Source organism: Diadema antillarum, unplaced genomic scaffold, assembly GCF_040938485.1.
Source record: "Diadema antillarum isolate AM-2024a unplaced genomic scaffold, OU_Dant_1.0 seq00001864_RagTag, whole genome shotgun sequence".
Taxonomy (NCBI): Eukaryota; Metazoa; Echinodermata; class Echinoidea; order Diadematoida; family Diadematidae; genus Diadema; species Diadema antillarum.
This window is the reverse complement of record NW_027272534.1, coordinates 3,038-24,267: the sequence shown is the minus strand read 5'-3', so window position 1 is coordinate 24,267 and position 21,230 is coordinate 3,038. Positions and strand designations below refer to the sequence as shown.

Sequence of the window (21,230 nt, the reverse complement as noted above, 5' to 3'; positions counted from 1 at the left end):
TTATTACACGTATTCCCATTGTTTTTAAATATTGTGAGTAGCAGCAACAGTGATAGTGGTGTGGTGTAAGTGATTGTAACCAGTGTAATCTAGTAGACTCACCATTGATTATAATTTTTGTCATCAACGATTATCATGTGATTTATATGGATGCCTATGGTTGGCTCTTGCAGTACATTTTGCACCGTGGTTTCCAGAGGGTTTTGCAGTGTATTATTTACCCTAGCACTGTCAAATACAGGCAACTCAAGTGACCAGGATCGGCAGTGTTCTTTCACTACATCAAAATTTCATTACAGCCGAACAAAAGAGCATATAAAGATATATACAGCTGTAGATGATAAATTTGAGACCTGAATTTTTACTTCAATGTATCCAAAATTGTGTTCGTTATAACGGGAGTGCACTGTACCAATTTTTCACCTTGATCAGGAAGGACATCTTGGCTAAAATTCATGCTCCAGATATGGAGTATGCAAGCTATAAGACAGAAACTCGGGACTTCCACTTAAGAGTCCATAGATAGCCTCATTCAAGATGCTACGGTGCTCAAAGCCTTGTACACACATTTATTTTTAAAATTACATAGGATTCACGATCGCCGAAACACAGATAGCTTAAATGAACACACCAAGAACAAGACAGCAACATTTGCCATGTCCTACTTTTGGCACAAAATGCTTTCTCGTGTGCAGCATACACACACACCTATATATATATATACACACACACACACACACACACACCTATACACTTTTTTTTTTTACACATGCACATACACAATACACTCACACACACACACACATACACACACACACACCAAGATAACACTCCCTGAACTTCAGAGCCTCTCTCTGATGGTGAATGCGAAGAATAGGCAGAAAGAAATGGATCTGGCCGTAACTAGAGTCAAGCAATGCTATCAACATGTACTATCAAGAGTTTTGAAAACGAATGGAACTCTGGGAACCCTTATTTGGCTTGTGTGTAGAGCTACATTGCTGTCATTTTTTTCTTCTTCTTCTTCTTCCATGAGACAAGTCGATACAGTGCACTCCGTTATAATAAACACGGTAATAATGAAATTCCGGTTACAACGAATTAAAAATTCAGGTCAAAAACACCTGCTTTATATCTTTTATTGTTTATTTGTTCAGTTATAACAAAATATAACAGAAACAAAAAACTAAAACAAAACTACCGGTACCAAGGAATTTGTTTGAACGGGAATCGACTGCACAAGTTTGAATGGGGATTCTTTTGACCATTCTCGTTGGACATACAATCATGAACTACAAGTGTACTGAGTGCCAAACATAAAACAAATTTATGCACCATTTTTGCAGTACATCGTTTTCCTGTTAAAAAGGTAACACTGGACCAGATGCTACCTTCAAACAAATGAATGCAATGTGAAAGAGGATACTGTATTTCTTCTTTTTTTTTTAAAGGAAGATAATATCACTTAGGGAAGCAATTTGATCCACCAGGCAAGTAATATATTACCGAGTGCTTTGTAGGATACAAGCATTAAAACAAGTGTAGGAGTTGATAGAGGAGGAGAACCAGAATATAGCAATGCTCGCTCTACCATGGCATGCAGACTCTGCATCACTTACTCTTCCACCATCCGGCACGACAGGCAGACATCCATAACACAATAAACACAGCTGTGGGATTCTACGCATGCGAAGGTAAGATTGCTGATAACTTTATTCACATTTTGTCACAGTCAATCTGGCCCACGTCCTCCCCCCATCCCTGTGCTCCTGTCCGCTGCATTCCGACAAGAATCACTGTGGCATGAGTGCCATTGTCCCCGAGTCCATAAAGTCTCTCTGCACAAGATGTCTTTATTCTGCGGGCTTGGGGTGGCGCTTGTTGTGCTTCTTGGCAAACCTCATGTTCTTCAGGTATTTGGCATCCATCTGAAATGATATGTGAGGGACAAGCATGCATTCAATTAAAATCTGCTGCTCCTTGGACAAATGCAGGCAGAGATTACAGTTCGTTGTGCAGATGTGTCATGTCGGCACAACTGTAAAAGTCCTAAAACACATTGTCAATTCCTGATACCGCTGTGCTGAGTTCTGCTGGAACTAAAGGAAAATGTTTTACCTGCCCAACATATGACTTACACAGTAACCAAGTCTATGTAGTACTTTTGCAAGCTCACCAAGAAATTTTCATTCTGTTCAGTAATGATTTACTGGAGGTTACCATACCAAAAGTGCAGTACATTGCATATGAATGCCACTTGTCACTTTGTGAGCACATTTTGCAAACTGGACTGTTCAGATGATTTCACAAGTGGCTAACTTTGCAACCCACAACCACAGTGACAGACCAAAAAAAGATAAGCACTTTCCCTTTTCAAGATGCGAAGTCAGAGATTTCACACCCTGGAAATGATACACATTTGTACACTACATTTGTGTTAACAGTCATTTACAGCCATACCACTGCAGTGTAAATGGCTCATTCAGTATACACAATTCACTACACGATGAACACTACGCAATTCACAATAAGAGCCATCTCCTGAAAATTTGTGAAGTGTGAAAATTGTGACGGATGTAGTCATTGTGCTTTTCTCCACTTTAGACAGGTGGAACATCCTCAAATGAATAATTTTTTTTAAAACTGAATACATGTGACTCCCAGTATAACAAAGTCCTTGGAACGGGCAGTTTTCTTTTGTTAAAATATTGAAATTTCATCATAGCTGAACAATAAAGTATACAAAGATATATAGATGATAATTCGGGGTCCTGTATTGTTACTTTGTTGTAATGAAAGTTTCGTGTTAACCATGTTCCGCTACAACTGGAGTGCAGAGTACGTCACGTCGTTTTTAGTTCAGGAAATAGCATTTAACTGTGATAATGCTGCCTTTTCCATAGAAAGCTCCTGCATCAATGCTTGATAATGGTCTCTATTTCTATATTCTAACTGACATAATGATTCAAACCCCCCCCCCCAAAAAAAAAATAAATAAATAAATAAATTATAAAAAAAATAGTGGAGCCTATCAGGTACATTCTATAAACGTATCTAACTTCTGAGGTGTTCACTCACAAAAAGTGTTCCAGAAAGCCAGAAATTTAACCTTTCTCAAAAGTGGGGCTATAAAACCATATTTCTGTGTGATAATAATACAAGCTACTATGCCCACGTAAGTTCAGCTGGGAACAAATTAATAAGTTCTTGTTTGAGGTACATTGCACTTAAGCTTATGTACAGTGAAACACAGGGCAGTCCGTGACTTGGGGATGTAGGTTTACTCCATTTTAATATTAATCTGTAAAATGCAGCAGTTTTTATAACAGTCATTTCTTTCATAAATCAGGTAATTAATCACAATCTTTTGGTGTAATTTGAACAGCTATGTTAATATGAAGTGGGGGGGGGGAAGAAGGAAGAGCGCTTGGCAGCTAGGGAGAAAGGAGCAATATGAACATGAAAACTTACCCCCTTGAGAGATGTGTAGCGATATTTCTTAGGCTTTTTGATCCCATTGCGGTGGGCTTTGAAGCCTGTGAAGACAGACATGAAGACACACATAAAAAGGTGTATCAGGTGCATGGTTTGAGATTTACATCTTACAACGAACTCTTGATACAAAGAGAAGATCAGGATAATGTCACTCTCTTACTTTCCTCCTTGTCATAGCTATAACAGTAAAAACAATTGTGCACAGAGGGATACATGTGGGAATTCATGTTACTGAACTTTGAGGAATACCTTGAAGTCACTGAAAAATATTTGTAATGTATTTCCGAGGTTAACTCGCTATATCAATTGACATACACATGCCTGATTGCAGTAGTATATTTCGAATGTACTGAGAAAACTTCTTGTAACAATGAAATCTTATTTGTTCTAACACAGTTTGCCTGTACATGTATTTCATTGTGGAATAAAAGAATAGACTGGGTTATATAAACAAAAACAGGTGTACGAAGTTTTTATCATTACGAGACATTTTTACCAGTACATTGAAATATGTCTATCAGGCATGTCTAATGGCACAAATAAATTGACATAGCGAGTTAAATTTGGAAATGCATGGCATAAATTTGTTAGTATGAGGGAATTTTACTGCCAAAACTGTCATTACATCCTAGGTTTGTTTTTGTAGATTCTCTTTGGCACTGGCAGTATCTCACTGTATCTGTTCTCATTGTACATAAGAGTGCTAACTGCTATAAATGTGAAAAATTTCATACAAAACCATACCATTATTACCAATTTTATTTTATTAATCACTTTAGATACATCTGCTAGAACAGTTTCTAAAGTACAAAAAAAATAATTCTTTCTTCAGCTTCTCTAACGTGAAATAAACAATTGTCCCCGGGACATGTAATTTTTTGTGATGTGTCTTATTTGTTTGTATAATGAAGAGAGAGAGAGAGAGAATATATGTACTCACTCTGATTGTGACTGGTGTGGTTCTTTGACTTGGCCATGACTGTCTCCGTTTGACTGCTGCTCAACTAGCACTGGAAGAACAAATGGGAGTTGTGGAAATAGTGCAGCTACATTGGCATGCATAGGGTCTGTATCATTATACAGATAGCATATTTATGGGTAAACTCAGCCCCTAGTGTTCTCATTACAAGTGGCCGAGTTTACCCATAACCAAGGTATCTAATAAAAGTTGTCATTCATTCACTCAGTTCTTCAGTCTTTCGAACTTTTAACCCTTTTGCCAATACAAAGATACAGAATGATAACTCTTGCAGCGACTGTATGCCAATGGATGGTTGAGAGACTGACAACACACATTTGGGGCATAATATATAGTTGGACCTACTACTTATCGACCACTTTTTGATTAAATACCTTTTATCTTAGAAAATATCCCCCAGTTTCACCTTTATTTCATTCCACTCAAGGCAGAAAATACCGCAGATTCATATACCGGGCTCAGATTGTTGACTCGTACCGTACGCACAAAATTATCGGTAACAAACACAAGTGAAATTTTTTACTTTACACCGGTGCAAGCTCATTATTTTAATTGACCGCCCGTTTTCCCATTCAAAAGCACATAAATCCAGTGAATGGGCAAATATGTGTTAACAATGATTACGTGTATTACTAATGAGGATTTTCTTCATTTTTTTTTCCCCTCCTGTTTCCTTAGGTTATTTACCTGTATCCCCCTAATTTCTCCTGATTTGTATTCCTGTTCGAATGTTCCAGCATACTGCGCCCCGTCCCACGCATACTTTTGATTTTATATGTGAGAAAGTCATAGCGCGAGTGTAGTTGATCTAAAAATAGGTGGTCGATGAGTAGAAGACTTACTATACACCCTAACATACCGGTACACATAAAATTTGTATTATTAGATACACAAGCATTTCTGCGAATCAAGTACAACTAAAGGAGCAAATAGTTGTGTTTTTTTTTAAGAGAGAAGGGGGGAAAAAGACCGACTGACATGCACGCATGACCATCTATTCTCAATCAATCCATTCTCAATTCATCTATTCTCGATCAATTGCGTGCGTGCGCTCTTCGGTAGCAGCATGGTCGACAGCGTGACATTTAAAAGTGCATGCAGATCGCAGATGTACCGTTCGCACATGCTGCATAAATCTTCATTTTCGGTAAGTTGTGAAATGTGTATGTCAATATCGATAACCTAGATAATATGTAGTGTCATTAATGAAGATTACATTTGAGTTTGAGGTGACAAAAAATGATGTCAAGTATTAAAACTCAAAAGCGATCGTAAAGCGATCGCTGAGCTCTCTTTGTGTTGTGGGCCGTGCCGGTACAGCCCTGTCGCTATTTATACAGCGACTGGGCTGTGTATAGTTAGACTGTAGACAAAGTCTAGAGGTTCTAATACAGTTCAACCTCGATTATCCGGCCATGTCGGGACCGGCGCTTATCTGGATAAGCGAATTGGTCGGATATGGGAGACACAATGTTAATGTATATATCTGCCGTCCCAGTGCACTGGCAGTTAGGCAGGTAGCGTACCCCACAACGGTGGTGTAATCTATGCTAGCCTGCGCAAAATTGTAGTCTCTTCTTCACAAAAATAAAGTAGATCTTTCTGTGAAAATCATACATGTTTTACCTCATTAGATATTGAGAAACCTATCATGCACATCTTATGAAATTAGTGAAATAGATCCATGAAAAGATGTTAAAGTCACTGTTTTTTCTCAATTTTTGGATGAAAAAAAAAGGTCCTTCACTGCGTGAACGCGTCCAGATAATAGAGACTTCCGGATAAAAGGAGGCCGGATAATTGAGGTCGAATTGTACTGTAAAACATGATATATTCACAGCACGAAATTTTCGCGAATTGGAACCGACGGCCTTTTTCGTGGCATGGAATTTTCCCAAATTGCCACTGGCGTTCAATGCATATAGTGTAGACAAGAAATTTATAATTTCGCGTGCATTTTAATTTCGCGAATCTTGGCACTCGCGAAATCATAATGCACGCGAACATTCCTCGTTTTACAGTATCTAGGCCTAGATCTACAAAAATATCAAATTAAAGAAAACCCTGCATCAAGGTTCGACCTCCCATGCCAAAATCCGACCGCGCACAAAAGCATCTAGACAATAAAACAATAGACCTAACAGTAACACTTTAAACACTGAACTGATCTTGCTCTCTATAATATTCTACAGAACAGTAACACTTATAGACCTAGACCATTTAGCCAGTGGTCAAATCAGATGGTATCATGGTTGAATTATGCCTATGGGCAGCTTGTTTTTATAGTTTAAGTTCGATCAAATGCACAACAGTTAGGGCTATCCCGAGTTTTAGGGGGGTAATCATTTCAGGCTTCTAAACTTCAGCACAGCCCCTAAACGTGCGCGTGCTAACCTAACATTTTACTAACCCTAAACTTTAAAGAGTGTGTACAGTTCTGGTCAAGGTGAAGATTTAGCTGTTAACATTTTGTGAGATATTCAGAAACCACTCTATGAGATGTCAAAGAGCATGCGGTTCTAAGGGATATCAAAAGTTTATTCGATGAAAATCGGTTTTGAAATGGCTGAGATATCCAAAAACAAGGTGAAACAAAGAGATACTAATAAAGTTGGGGCATGTCGCCTTTTATTATTAACACTTTTTTGGATATATCTCAGCCATTTGAAAACCAATTTTCATCAAATAAACGTTGAATCCTTTTTGAAATTACATGCTCTTTCATATTTCATAAGAGGCTTTTCATTATCTCACTTAGGAATGTTCAAAACATGAATCCCTACCTCAACCAGTACTGTACAGTCCCTTTAAACTAACCCTAAACTCAAGTTAACCCTACTAACCTTCACAAGCCACCTAACTGTTAACTGTAACAGTCAACACTAACAGTTCCATCTAATCATGCATATTGGAAATCTACTTTGATACATCACTTATTTTTGTTTTCAATACTACTACGGTAACGCAATAGTACTACTGTACTACTACTACTACAGAGCCTACATGTAACAGTTAGTACTAACGTTAGCAGGGGTAAATTACATTATTATGGCTGTGCTGAAGTTGGAAGCCTATATTCAGCCACCTAAAACGGCGTAAAACCCAAGAATGCAGGATTGCCCAATGACAATCTCGAACATCATCAGGGGGGCATTTCATGAAGGAACTTGTCGGATAAAATTATGTCCGACAAGTCAATTATATCCGACAAGTTCAGAGAAATCAGCCAATCAGACTAAAGAATTTCTCAAAACTTGTCAGATATTTTATCCTTCATGAAATGCCTCCCTGGCCTAACCGTGTCTTAAAGGGACTGTACAGTACTGGTTGAGGTAGGGATTCATGTTTTGAACATTCTTAAGTGAGATAATGAAAAGCCTCTTATGAAATATGAAAGAGCATGTAATTTTAAGAAGGATTCAACATTTATTTGATGAAAATTGGTTTTCAAATGGATGAGATATCCAAAAAAGTGTGGTAATCATGTAGAAATGCACACCATGCACACCTACCATTTCCTCGTCAATAGTTTGTCAATGAAAACTTCTTGTGGCTATCAGAAATGTCAAGATGGACCATATCTGACGGTTTCATGAAATTTCATAGCCAATTGATTCATTGACTCAAAAGTACGCCGATCGACGGCTGTGTCAGCGTAGCATGATGGATGATCGATTATGTGGAAGAGCGATAAAACGATGATAATCGATTATTGCAGTCTGTGATACAGCCGCTTGTTTGGTGTTTAATCACAAAAATTACGTCGGCTTGACAGTAAAAAGTGGAAGAAAGAAAGTGATCTTGATGCATCTGTTTTTTTATCAGTTTTAGTTAATTTTCTCCTTTGTGTGCATATGACTGTATATCTACCGCCATTTTTTGCTGACTAAATGATCGAAGGATAATATGTGTACAAAACAGTAAAAGATATATGAAAAAAAGAAAGAAAATGATATCTATCATTAATATTGCACAATAAAATGGACCTTTACTACAAAACAAAAGCAAATATTGGGGTTGCAGTTTTTGAATACATAATTAAAAAAATGAAATGGAAAAATGAATACAGTCTGTACTATCATAAAAACAATTATTTATACAATGTACTATAATTCGAACTTATAGATTAAAAACATATTGCCATGTCAATTTCAATATTCTGTTTCCACAGTGCCATGACTAGTATCTTTTTAGGTGAAATGAGCACTTTATAACTATGAAGTCCACTATATTACAACATGATTGTACACTATTTCCAACACTATTCTCATTAATTTATTATTATTGGGCCTATATGAAGACTACTAGAAACAAATCCCCTTTGAATTCAACTTCCTTCTCATCTTCTTTTCTCTCTCTTTCTCTCTCTCCCTCCTAATAGCCTTACCTTATTCTTCCACTTTTCCTTCAACTTCATTCTATTCAATTCAACACTATTCAAATTATAAAATTATCAACTTTTGGCAAGATGAAATCAATACTTGCCACAATTTTTAAAGAAAGGATGTCCAAATCCTGATATGAATAATCTGTATCAATAATTTGAATAGTATTAGTATGAATAGTAATAGTGATAAGATCGTGAAGATTGTAGCAATGGAAACAATGAGAAAAAAATAAGAAAAAGAAAGTAGGCCCTACACATATTGCATGAATCGTGTTCGATATTGTAAATAGAATCTAGTAAACGGCTAATTAGAGACTACCAGAATCGATTATAATCGTTGACATCGTTCTCTGCGAAATCGATGCACTACTTACTACTTCGGAGATTATGTTCGCGATCATGTACTTTTCAGCTTCGATTTCTCATTTTTCTTCCATTTCAGCTTTCTATTATTCTAATTCCATGAAAATCTCAATATGGTTCAATTTAGCATCTCCAGTAGCTGCACAAAATTTGATTGACAAACGGCGAAGCGAACGGTAGGTGTGCATTTCTAACGTTACATGATTACCAAAAGTGCTAATAATAAAAGGCGACATGCCACAACTTTATTAGGATATTTTTGTTTCTCATTGTTTTTGGATATCTCAGTCCTTTCAAAACCGATTTTCATCGAATAAACTTTTGATACCCCTTAGAATTGCATGCTCTTTGACATCTCATAACATTAGAGTAGTTTCTGAATATCTCGCAAAACGTTAAAAGCTAAATCTTCACCTCGACCAGAACTGTATGGTAGCCCTACTAGTACTACATATCGACCACCGTCTTTTAAACCGACCGTGCATAATTCGCGCACCGAACACTTAGTGCGCACTTCTCTGCGCTCAAAGCACATAAAAATGGATTGGCTTTGAATGGTAGATGAGGATGGTGTGGGAAAACGCGATAATTCACTGTTCATTAATGGTTTTAATCAAGGACAAAATTTCGAATGAATATTTTCACTGTATCGTAATAACAGCACTATGTAATGTCTATGGAAGTTTCTAAAAAGCTTCGTAGACGTTTTCTACAATTCGGTGTTCAATACAACTTGGTTTGCGTGCATTGTCAATGCAAAAACAGCGGTAGATCCTAATAACGCGATTTACCACGGGGAGCTGAAACGAGGCCACGCAAGTTTGTCGGCGATATTTTTGCACTGAAACTTCGAATCGAAAAGGAACAACGGCATTTGATAGAGCTGGATTTTCTCAATCACGTAGGTCAAGTTTTTTACGTGAATTTCAGTGTCAAATATTCTTATCAAGCAAATAAACATTAGGCGGTCGACGAGTAGTAGGTCCAACCCTACACACCCTGTGCACCCTGTGTACCCGATTCTGTGCATAATTTACCGCATTATGGCACATATACACTGAATCCACACCGAGTTAGAATCTATTCTTACTACAAGACTTAGATCCAATGACGTGTAGTAAGTTTCTAGTTGTTCTTATCTAAACATTTAACGTTCAAGTCCACAATAAATGGGCATGTTTCCACGAACGAGAACACAGCCCTTCCCTATTCTCTGCCACACCATTTACTTAGGCCTAGAAATCTACAGCTATAGATAGACGTTCATCGACATGGACAGTGGCAAATACGACTAGAATCTACGTGCGTGCACGGATAACACTTCATTTGCACAGTACACTGTGTACAGTATTCCCAGCTGATTCCCATCCCCGAAACATGAACGAACGAATGGGACTACACTTTTCCAGCGGAAGAATTGTATAGGTCTACTTAAAACTTTTAATATCTGTTGTATGGTGTATCCTAATATCCACCTGCACATTGTATATTTAACAAAAAATATCAACATACATAAACGTTACAACATATGACAAAATATTGCACAGAAGTGAAGATTGGGAAGGATTTTGGATTGACTTGACGTTTCACTCACACTGTATTGGCAAACGGATAATGAAAAAGATCGATCGAGAGAGGGCGTCAGAATAAAGAAATATTTCTGTAACTAAAATTAGAGGCTAAATTTTGCGTCAAGGGTTGTTGAGTGGGGTAGTGTTTGGTTGCACAGAGTCGCATCACCCAGGGGATGGTTGATGGTAGGCAACGTGGTGAAAGTCCGAGCAAGTTACTGCAAATCACTGCTGTTCAAAAGGCAGTCCCTGAAGGGGTGTAAATACAAATTTCATCAACAGACTAAACAACAAAACACGATGTTATTTTTCTGTTGCAAGAACGGAAAGCAAGACTGCATACCCATTCATGTCACTGTAGCTTTTACCACTCGGTCTTGTTCATTGAAAATTGGAGTACAGTGAACTTGCCAGTACAGCGCACGCACTCAGACGCCGAAGTGCTCACTATTCAGACCTTTATACTTCATCCACCATACCATTTTCTTCTAGCGTGTTCAAGCAAGGATACACAGTGTTTACTAGAAGAAGAAAAAAAAACCAACCCACAAACAAATATGAGAATATTCAAGTTTGGGTGATGCATTTTTTTTCTTCGAAGAATGTTTATAATTTCTTACTTGGAAGAACTTAAGAGTGATATGTATTGGGTCAAGTTGATCAAGTTAGTTACTTCAATTCTATCATAGTTTCTCGGTTTCTTTTAGGCCGCTCACACAAATTTTATGTAACAAAGAAGCATTTTCTTATCCAGAAAGGTAGGGCCTACATAAATATTATGATTATGAGTAGTAGCTAGTAGTACCGTGTAGTAGTAGTAGCAGTAGCCAGCAGCAGTAGTGTAGTAGTAGTAGTACTGTGTAGTAGTAGTAGTAGTAGTAGTAGTAGTAGTAGTAGTAGTCAAGTAGTAGTAGTAGTATCATCATCATCATATCGTTTATTATTGTTATCATTATTAGTATTATTATTATTATTATTATCATTATCATCCTTCTCCGCATCAACAACAACAACAACAATATTAGGCGTCTATACTAGAGTGTTCCTGATATGATTTTTTTTTTTCTTTTTTTTTAGTTGTAGCCTCTTTGCATTTGGTTTATTTTTCATGAAGAACTTCGACATATCTTCAAAACGGTTTTCTGGACTTTGCTGTGTATTTCTTTCCCAATATCCACTTTCGTATTCATTCGTTCCACTAAAATTGTGCATTTTAAAATGAAATGCGAATGCGGGAACAGATGACAGATAAACTCATAACATCTTGTACTTGTATTATACTATTGTACTAGGAAGGAAGCAGCGCGTGGACGTATTGGTTATTTGATTCCTAGAGATACCATAGACATCATGCGGCCCAATAAGCTCTCTGAATTCAGCCTGTATTAGCATATGTGTACTGCTCTTTGGCGTCAGCACGCTGTCCGATATGTGCATTTGGCGCCATATGCATGCATTGTACTGAGTTGTACTGCCGTGCATTTATACTGCATGCACAAACGGACCTCACGTGCAGAAACTCCATAGAAAGCGTGTGCACATTATCTACACAGCGTCTCTTGCACTCAACACGTTGTGTTCATGTACACCGCATGAACTACCTACCTAGACACCCTCAAACACCCTCTTAAGTGGACTCAAATTGAACTTTAAAAGTACTACGATCGACTGGAAAGTCAGTGCTCTATTTCTTCGAGTAAGTAAACGCAATCTCGACAAAAATGGGAAAGAAGAGGGATGCCAACCGGCCCCGTGGTCGCATGTCTGCCTACGCTTACTTTGTGCAGGATAGGAGGAGCCAGTTAGATTCGAAACAGCAAGTGGTTTTCACCGAGTTTTCCAAGGATTGTGCCGAGAGATGGAGAAATATGAGCGAAAGTGATAAGCGGCCATTCAATGACAAGTCAGCTGCAGATAAGCTCCGATATGATCGTGAGATGGCAAGTTACGTCCCTCCAAAGGGTGACAAGAAGAAAGGCAGACGAAGGCAGAAGAAGGACCCAGATGCACCCAAGAGGAATCTCTCGGCCTTCTTTCTCTTCAGCCGAGACGAGAGGGCTGCCATCAAGAAGGCCAACCCAGATTTCTCTGTTGGGCAAGTGGCTCAACAGCTTGCTGGCATGTGGAAGGTCGTCACCCCAGCCACGAAGCAGCGGTATGAGGCTGAGGCTGCCCAGGAGAAGCAGCGCTACCTGCGAGAGATGGCCCAGTTCAAAGCATCAAAGCCCAAAGTGACGAAGAAGCAGCAGAGGAAAGAATCGTCCAGCTCCAGTTCTTCTGACGACTCCAGCTCTGACGACTCGAGTTCTGACTCCGACAGCGATGAGGAGTGAGGAGTGTTTCGGACTGCGCTGAGACCCTAATGCATCACCGTGAATGTCTGAGTGAAGAAAGGCAAACCAATGTCAATGGAAGTGATTGCCTATTTCTCAACCACTGCAAAAGCTTCGCAGGCAACAGAGCTCCAACAAGTTTAAGACTCTGATCAAACAATTCTGATTCACTGTAATTCTCTTTCTTTTTTTAATAGTGTGTAGAATCTATGTACTGATGTGATTGATGCTTGTCTTGTAGAGTTGACTTCAAGTATTTATTTGTTTGACGAACATCTGTATTGTGCTGCAGTGTACACCAACTTTGGTAAAATGAGACAAACTGTCTAACGTTAGTCACTTGCATTTCAAGTTAATGTCCAGAAGGATCAAAAAATGTGTTAAGTTAGGATAATGACTCTTGGACCAGTAATTGCAAGACAAAACTGCAAGGCAAAATTTTGGAGTTGCATTCTGGGTCTTGATTTCATTGCCTGCACACAAAAAAAGAAAAAAAAAAAAAACAACTTACAGGTCCATGGTTGTTGTTTTTGATCATTTGAAGTCACTTTGTATAGTTTTTCTCAATCCGCCAAAATGAAAAGTAAGTCCAGTGCTGGTGCAGAGAAGAAATGGTATACAAATTTGAACCCTAGCTCACATTTTGACCTATTCACATTAACAAGTATTTTTTTTTAATGTCTTTATTCAACTGATAAGTATGACTTGACAGTGAGAATATCAAACTGACAGTAGACCCTTGTTGCTGTTCTGGTGCTACGTACTGGTGTAGAATCTAGTCCCTTTTCCCTCATGACAGTTGGATTTATTGGTTGTATTGTAAATCTCACCATAGATATGATGCATTAGCGCCTTTTAAAATAATCTGTGAATGTTAACTACCATAGGTTGCATTCTGTATAAAGTATTCTGTAAATATTCCAGCTTTTTTTTTTTCCTTTTCTTGCAGCAGAAACCATGCATATTTACTTCTGTCAGGTGTTACAATTTAAGACTTTTCAAAGATGTGTTGTAATTGTTTCTCCTGGAATGTATGGCTCCAAGTAGAATGCAAATGTCATTTTAACTTTTTTTAAGTCACATGTATATTTTTTAGAGTAGTAGCCATGCTCTCTGTACAGATCTTCAAGTCAGATGTAACAATCAACATAAAAGAAATGCACTTTTTTGCTCAACACTGTTAGGATGATTGGCTTCTGTGTCTCTGGTATATGAGTACGGGTATCAGCATTTGAATCTGTCACCTCACTCGACAGTAAAAATTTAAAAATTGACAGAGTTTTTTTTTTTTTTAATACGCCAGCATGAATTGGATACAATGCAAATAATTACCCAGCTGCATTTGATGAATGGACACTTAGAAGAGTAATGTTGCTTCACATAGTGCTCGGTGAGCATTGTTATTTTGAACTGAATTTGCGTAGTCTTCCTGGCTTTTCATTTTATTCTGTGGTTTTCTGTGTAGTTATCTTGTAGTCTCTGTATCTATCTTTCTCACAGGTTTTGATGGAAAACAAAACAAAACCATAAAACCTGTGCTTGTGAGAGTCAAGAATCATTTGTTGCATCACAGGCAGAAAGCTAATGTAGAAATGTCAGTACAGTGAACAGACAGATACCATCTTCCAAGTTCACATCTTTATTTATACCAGAAATTGTGCCTCATCTGTATGCTGGATGGACGACCATTGAGAAGAGCGTTGAAATATTCTGCAAAGATGTATATTTTGCTAACAGTTGAAGTGACTTGCATTCTATTGTGTTGGCTGGCTCGGTTATTTCGTCTGTAATCTTAGAAGAGAGATGTTCATGCATTGTTTCCATTCCACACAATTGATGACAAGTTCGATGAATTTGTAACAATTTCAAAAGACATATGTTCAGAGTTTTGTACAAACCATATTAAAGTGTTGACATTAACTTTGTTACTGTATATTGTATATGACTGTATCTAACTTTTTTTTTTTAGTCTTGTGTAGTTTGACCATCCTCTTAATTTGTGTCCTATGCACGCACTGTACATGTGAAGAGACATTTTAATCTAGCCCTTTCATTGTTGTGAGTTTGCAAAAGAAATGAATTCAATGTACATTTGTTCATCATCAGTCAATTTGTTTAGGGGCTTCACAAATAAACATTTTTAATTCAACTTGACATGCTCACCAGAATATTTCCTGTGTTTCTCCTATCCATAATGTATTTTCATCTGGGTCATTACTTCTTCATCTAGATACTCTAGTCCAGAAAGCTTCTGACACGATATCACTTCGGTTAAAAATGTTTGCAAAAATACTCGTACGCTGCATTCGGTGCACTAGTGATTTTCTGGGTGCCTGTGTTTAATGCAAGGCATTTTCCCTAGCTCCACACATTAAGAATGATGTGGTGTGTACAACTGCTTTGCCAGTAATGTTTCTAGGACTACAGGAAGTGTTTTTGTTTTTTATTTATCATATATTTGGTCATTTTTATATTTCTCTTTGAATTAATTTATTCATTTTTTTAAAACTAGACATGTACTGAAAATATTTAAGAGACAATTTATCTTTTTTTTTTTGTAAATTGAGTTAGGCAATAATGATTTGCTACTTCATTACATTGTGTCCAGACAAAGCACCCTGTGTATGGTGTGTGTGTGTGTGTGTGTGTGTGTGTGTGTGTGTTATATTTTGTGGTAATGAGTGTTTGAACATGTGTTTGTGTGTGTGTGTGTGGGGGAGGGGGATTTATGAAGTGAGTGCATAGAAAAGGAGCATGTGTGTGTCTGTGTCTGCCTGTCTGTCTGTCTGTATACGTGTTCTCCTTTGTGCTCATGTGTAATGGCCTGTGTATCTTTTGTTAGTTACCAGTGGCAGAGACAGTTGTAATTTTGAATCATTCAAGTAATTAGATGTTGGAGACAGACATGTTGTAAATGCAGGAATACATGTGTAGGCCTATATGTAGTTAATTTTCTCCTCACAAATATTACTGGTACATGTAGTAGTAGTATCATACTGAGAACTAAAGACTCTATGGATAGTTACTAGTAAAAGGCAAGTTCAACCAAATATTGTATTTGTGGGTTAATTGAAAGTAGCAATTTTAGAGCACATCCAGGAAAGTTTGAGGGAAATCAGACTATTTGTTCAAAAGTTGTGAATTTCAGTGCCGCCATTCCTAGATGAGAAGACAACAGTTTGTGATGTCACAAATATATATAGGGCCTATATATATAATTCAGCATGTTTTCATATTTCTAGCAAAGTGATAGAGCACTCGCATAACTCGTTAGAAAGCAGAGGGAACAAACTTACCCTTTCCTGTAACATGAACAACTCGAGGGAATGTGTGCCTTTCATAAAAAATAAAATTTTGAGGAATTCTCTGTTTTCTTTATATTGTCAACGAATGTCACAAGCTGTTGTAGTCTCCTTGCCCAGCAATAGCAGGAGAGAAATGTTTATAAATTCATAACTTTTGAAGGGATTGTAAGATTCGAACTTCACTGATATGTTCTACCAAGATCGCTAAACATATTGGCATTATTGCTGCATTCACTCAATCCACATACATTGTATATTTGGGTGAACTTTGTCTGTGAACAAGATACAGGTGCCATTGCCTACTTATGTGTGTTATGATTGCAGTTTTCATAAAGTAAAGTTGACTGTGTATGTAGGCCCTACTTGTTTTCAGTAATGCCATTTACTGAGCATACCACCGGTGGTGATAAGTTGCATATTTTAATGATCCCTTTATACTAAATATACAATGGAATTGTGTAGGCCCATATATAATACATACATACATATAACATACATACATACATACAGTGTACATACTTGTACATTCATATCTGTATTGTATAGGCAATGTCTTATGAAAATTTGTACTGTACAAAGTATTTCCTTTTTTCCATGTGATCATTAGGAACAGTTAACTTTCTATTCCATTTTGGCAATCTTGAACTAAAGTGAGAAATGTTTGAAGTACATGAACGTGCAAGTGGCATTTCAAGATCACTTATCATGCTCAACAAAGCCCAGTCAGTTGCTAGGGTCGTCTAGCCGATTTTCCCGCCATCTGCTGAGAATCGATGGCACCCCATTGTGTGTAAGCAAGCGTCGGTCTGCGCACACACTGCCAGCTCTCCACTCGCGTTCGTTGTTCGCGGGGTACGCTGTGTTACGTGTACGGCTCGTGCAATCGTGCTGTTTGCATTGTGCGCCAATGCGGCGAGATGGGTGACATAATAGTGTCCGTATTGAAATAACGTCCCAGTGCCTAACCAACTGATAAAAAAGAAGGGTCATTTGTACCAATGTGCACGTGAATTCGCTTATTTTAAGTAGGGTGATGCAGAAATGCCGGGATAGGAAGTGGTTCTCTTTCCACCTCCCTGGAAATACTGGTGTAAAGGGAGAAATCTATACAAACGATCGCTCTGCCTCTGCGGCAAATTTTAACACCAAATTTTGATATTCGCAAACACCTGCAACATTATGCATAGCCTGCAAATGAGTTAGAGTAAAGGAACCTCGGAATGTAGAAATCTGAAATCCTTCCCAAATTTCGCTGATTTAGCTTGACATGAGTTTACTGGTACTAGCAGGGAGGTGACTGGTACTAGTCAACAGCCCGGACTCTCATAACTGCCCTGCACAATATTGTGTACGACATCCCCCAGTTCCCTTTCTGGCTTTCAGGGTTACAAAGTTGACCTGAAAAAATGTGCCTGCCACCACAATAAGGAGGTTATTGTCCGTGACCAGCGGTGTAGCGTGTTTTGTCAAGCCAAGTTAGTCTTCCCTCCAGCTCGACGCTTTCACCTGTATCAGTTTATTCCAATATCATTTTTGAAAGCTAAAAGGAAGATGGAATCGTGTCGATATGTCATAGCGCCAAATGAAGATGGCTTTCAGTTGTTTTGGAAAGCATTTTTTAACGAGGTACCCCACTTGTATTAATTAGGTAAGGTTGTAAGTATTCTTGGCAAGGTTCAGAAGGTGTACTAAGTAGACTATCAGCGTGTACTCCAACCCTCTGTCCTTCCCTATCTCCTGTCCACCTCCCCCTCCTCTTTCTCTCCTTTCAAAAACCACCATGTATATCTATACATGAATGTATGTACATTGTATATGCATGTATGTATGTATATGTATGTATGTATGTATGTATGTATGTATGTATGTATGTAGGCCTATGTACGTACGTATGCGTGTAGACTGTATAACCTTACTTTTATGTAATGTATGTGTGTGTATGTATGTGTGTATGTATGTGTGTATGTACGTTTGTATATTGGCTATGAATGGATGGATAGATGGCTGGATGTGTGTATGTATGTGTGTATGTATGTCTTTCACCCATCCAGTCTCACCTCCATGCCACTACATTGTATCTGATGATTCAACCCTCTGTAATCTGGTACAAGCCATCTGCTTCACATCTTTACTTTGTGACCATGTATCTTATCAGGGACAAGGACGTGAAATTTGTGAGTTATATCACGTTTAGATATAATCATAGTGCTGATTGCTGTTAGAGTTCGTGTTTTTCGACATAATGGGCCCATGGAAAGAGATGGGTAGTGGGTTGTTTGCTGTAAAAACACTATATTTTCACTCCGGATGAGTCCGACATGAATGCAGACTACCTCCGGGGAAAAACAAAATCCGAAACGAAAACTAAAAAAAAACAAAACAAAACAAAACAAAAAGATTTCACCGGTGGTATGTGAAATGCCTGTGTCAACAAGATTAACTTGTCTAATAAGCCGGTATTTTAATGCTCTCGTTCTTCAACAGAACATGCCAAGAGTCACTGTTTTGATGTCTAATGGCTTGACTTTTATGAATGACGTGAAATCACACAAATAATTGAAGTTTCATCAACAGTATTAAATTATTTGTAAGTCTCGGAATCTCGGAAGTTCAATAAGACCAGATCAAATGAAATAATAAAATAAAACAGGAGAATATATATCAGTCGCACCAGATTGTTATCAATGGATAATTGATTATAAAACAGCATTTAATGAAGAGTTTTATCGCAAAACGAATTAACTCCATTCTTTTTTAATTTGAGAAATTAACGTTTAAAGCTGCAAACCAAAGAAAATAAGAAAATATATACAATGTATGTGATCTTTTTAAAATCATGACTTCAAGAATATTCCTTGATATGTAATAAGTGTGGTATCGCTGGAAAAATTTAATTAGCTCTACATGATGTTTGACTTAAACCTTGAAATGTTTGAAAATGGCTTTGCGATCAAGCTCTTTATATCCATGCCTCTTGAAGGGACGGGGTTGTATTTTCTAACAGTTAACCAAAAACAGGTGCCTCACAATATATAATGATCAGTGGCGGATCCGGGGGGGGGGGGACGTGCCGGGTGCCCCCTTTCTTTTTTCTTTCTTTTTTTCTTGTTTAATGAAAAGTATGCATGAAATTGCACGACGACCAACATAAATAAAAGAAGAAATATCCCTACCGTGGGAGGGCGACACTCCTTCCACCTCCGTGCTGCGCGCGCTTTGCACCCCGCCCCCTCTATAAAATTCCTGGATCTGCCCCTGATGATTATTATTTTGCCTGCTCAAAAAGAAAAAAGAAGAAGAAGAAAGGTTTGAGTTGCGAGAGGATAATGGGTAATGATGTCACCCTGGATGTCACCTCATATATTTGAACACGCGGTTGCGGGGGATGTAAAGACACCCCAAGAGACATAATTACACGTTACATTGGTCTCATTTTATGTCTGATTGTAATTCAATCTCCACTCTGAGCGGTCCATTCTGATGTTCTTACAGTCAACTCGAACAGGAAGTCACGTTTCCAGAATGGATTTAGTGTGCAGATTATGTACATATACATGTATTATATATATATTATGTACAGATACATCATCCAATATCAATAATGATTGCTGTTTTGTTTTGAGTTTTGCTTTTGTTTTGCTTTGTTTTTCTTTCTTTTCTTTTCTTTGTGGTTCACTGTGTCAACGAATGCGTGCGTATGTGTGTGCTTGGGAGGTGGTGGGGGCTCATGATTGTTGCGCTTCAGACTGGGCCTCGACAGAACCATTGATCTCTACAGGGAATATCGATATTCCCTTCAGAGATCAGTGGATGGACACAACAGAAGAAAAAAAGTAATGATTTGACCGCATGATTTGACTTTTGTACCGTAGAGGGCGAAATACAACTTTTGTCACTCGTACACACTGACGGCGCACTGCCAGCATTGATGTCGATTTTGTTCCCCCTTAGGGTATAAAATAAATGTTAGGATATAAAACTTATCCTGTAGTGATTGGTTGAAAGAGCTTCACGTATAGGTATTTTCAGCTATGTCAGAATGTTGGCATGTTTGACACTCAATTGCGTACTATTTGCAAAATGACGTCACTTTTTATGACGACATTTTCCAAATTGTAGGCCTATGCTATTTGTGAAATGATGTAACAACGCAATTGTAATCGCGCACTGCTTCGTACCGTCACTCTTTGAAATGTAACAATTTAAAGCAAAACAATTATGATATCACAAAGCAATCGTATGACATCGCGCACTGCTTCGTACCGTCACTGCACTTTTTAAAATGTAACAATTTCTAACAAGACAATTGTGACATCACAAAGCAATTATGACATCGCGCAATACTTCGTACCGTCACTCTCTGAAATGTAGCAATACACATCACACAGCAATTATGACATTGCGCACTGCTTCGTACGTACGGTCACTGCACACTTCGAAAACAATTTCTCTAAAAAAAAAAACAACAACAATTGTGACATCACAACGCAATTATGACATCGCGCACTGCTTCGTACCAGTCCGTCACTCTGTGAAATGTAAAGATTACGAACAAAAAGCAAGTGGGCCGAATGCATAAAACAAGCAATTGCTTCAAGCAAAAGCACAAGCTCGTCTAGCAAGAGGTCTAGCTCAAGCTATTGCTTAAATCCATATGCATAATCTTTTGCTTATGCCAATACCTTTTGCTTGTCCCGCATAAGCAATTGCTTGCGTTTTCAACAAAAGGGATGTCACGCCTGTGCGAACACAAGAACAAAGGCGAGTGTGGCAGCATGTATTTGAAAGGGCATGTGT

At 38.1% G+C, this 21,230-nt stretch overlaps 1 long non-coding RNA gene and 1 pseudogene across 1 annotated transcript; one reads left to right on the top strand and one right to left on the bottom strand.

Annotated features, from left to right (window-relative positions):
• Positions 1 to 1,682: 1,682 nt before the first annotated feature.
• LOC139712831 (uncharacterized) lies at positions 1,683 to 10,847 on the bottom strand. Its single transcript, XR_011709600.1, has 4 exons — positions 10,819 to 10,847; positions 4,436 to 4,505; positions 3,472 to 3,536; positions 1,683 to 1,928 (listed from the first exon to the last, which is right to left on the bottom strand). It is a non-coding gene; the product is annotated as an uncharacterized lncRNA (long non-coding RNA).
• Positions 10,848 to 12,316: 1,469 nt separating this feature from the next.
• On the top strand, positions 12,317 to 15,283 carry LOC139712837 (high mobility group protein 1 homolog pseudogene; annotated as a pseudogene).
• The last annotated feature ends 5,947 nt before the right edge of the window (positions 15,284 to 21,230 follow it).